Source organism: Clarias gariepinus, chromosome 11, assembly GCF_024256425.1.
Source record: "Clarias gariepinus isolate MV-2021 ecotype Netherlands chromosome 11, CGAR_prim_01v2, whole genome shotgun sequence".
NCBI classification, from domain to species: Eukaryota; Metazoa; Chordata; class Actinopteri; order Siluriformes; family Clariidae; genus Clarias; species Clarias gariepinus.
This window is the reverse complement of record NC_071110.1, coordinates 7,918,066-7,920,282: the sequence shown is the minus strand read 5'-3', so window position 1 is coordinate 7,920,282 and position 2,217 is coordinate 7,918,066.

Genomic DNA, 2,217 nt, shown 5'->3' with positions numbered 1-2,217 from the left:
TTTTTTTTCTTTTTTTTTTACCCTCTCTTCTCTTTTTTTGGTCCCCGGTCTTGTCTGTTATAATATGGGAAACAAACAAACAAAATAAATAAATAAATAAATAAATAAATAAATAAAAAAATGGCTGTGAATGATGATAGAACAGCTACACATACTCTCTGCTATGTGTTATCTGTGATACTGACAGGCCGGGAAAAACCAAAAAAAAAAAAAAAAAGATCCTGTACCGACACATTTTCTTAAACAGATAGTACCAGCAATAACAGAACCCCTGTTGAGAATAATTAATTCTTCACTCAGCATTGGTTATGTTCCAAAATCTTTTAAATTAGCAGTTATCAAACCAATAAATAAGAAACCTGACCTCGACTCCTGTCAGCTGTCCAGTTACAGGCCAATATCAAACCTCCCCTTTATCTCTAAGATTCTGGAAAAGATAGTAGCGGAGCAGCTATGCTCATATCTACATAGAAATGGCATACATAAACTGTATCAGTCAGGATTTAGGCCTCATCACAGTACAGAGACAGGACTCGTTAAAGTAGTAAATGACATCCTATTGGCCTCTGATCAGGGTTGTGTAACTATGCTTGTATTACTCGACCTCAGTGCAGCTTTTGACACCGTTGATCAAGCTATTCTTCTTCACAGATTAGAAAATGTAGTAGGAATTAAGAGAACGGTCCTCTTAAGGTTTAGATCCTATTTGACTGATCGTTATCAGTTTGTAGATTTAGATGGTGACCATTCCTCATGTTCTCAAGTTGAGTTTGGTGTTCCACAGGGTTCTGTTTTAGGCCCACTGCTTTTTTCCCTTTACATGCTTCCTCTGGGCAACATAATCCGTAAGCATGGTATTAGTTTTCATTGTTATGCTGACGATACACAGTTATATGTCTCAGCAAAACCTGACGAGAAAAAAACAGCTTACTAAAATTAAGCAATGTGTGCAGGACATAAGAAATTGGATGCTAATTAACTTCCTTCTGCTAAATCCGGATAGGACAGAAGTTCTAGTCATAGGACCGCATACAGCTAGGAGTAAAATTTTAGATCACACCGTAACTTTAGATGGCCTTTCTGTTCCATCAAATGCAACAGTGAAAGACCTTGGTGTGATTATTGATTCCAGCCTTTCATTTGAAGCTCATGTAGATAATATTACCAGGATAGCATTCTTTCACCTCAGAAATATTGCCAGGATAAGAAATTTATTGTCGCTAAACGATGCAGAAAAACTAGTTCATGCTTTTATCACCTCTAGGTTGGACTATTGTAATGCCTTACTTTCTGTTTGTTCAGCTGAATGCATAAATAAGCTTGAGCTAGTCCAGAATGCAGCAGCGAGAGTCCTCACTAGAACCAGAAGATATGAGCACATCACCCCTATCTTATCTTCACTGTGTTGGCTCCCTGTGAAATTTCGCATTGATTTTAAAATACTACTCTTGACATATAAAGCATTAAATGGTCACGCACCGCAGTACCTGAGCGAACTGCTAGTGTCTTACGATCCGCCACGCCTACTTCGATCAAAGGATGCAGTCTGCTAGTCAGTACCGCGTATTAAGAAAAATACAGCTGGGGGCAGAGCTTTTTCTTACAAAGCCCCAAAATTATGGAATAGTCTTCCAAATAGTATTTGGGACTCAGACACAGTCTCAGTGTTTAATTCCAGGCTAAAAACCTATTTATTTAGCCAAGCATTTTTATAAATAGATTTGCCATAGGTAAAGGAGCAGATCTGGGGGACTCATGGACGTAGAGTATTATGGTGAACTGGTGTGTTTGGATGCTGTCTTCCTCACTCTCATTGATCACTCAGGTTTGCTGACGTTGAGGTGATTGTTTGCTTTACATCTCAGGAAGCCCTCATGTTTGTGTTTCCTTCTGGCTCTCCCTTTTAGTTATGCTGTCATAGTTAGTCCTGCCGGAGTCTCTGCTTGCACTCTACAGTTAATATACATTCACATTATACATTGTGTGACTGTGACCTAACTGCCATCTCTCCTCTTCTTCTCTTTCTCTTTCCTCTCTTCTTCTTTTTCCCCCTTTCACTCTTTCTCTGTCGAGCTACACATGTTCCTGAGCTGCCAGTGATCCAGACTCCCTCTGCCCTCCGGACCTGTCTGACCCATCCTGGTGCCCCGCTTCTGGCTAAAGATCTCGTCACATGGATGCCCCATGTGTCTCTCTGGGATGCGTCTGGTGTCTGGG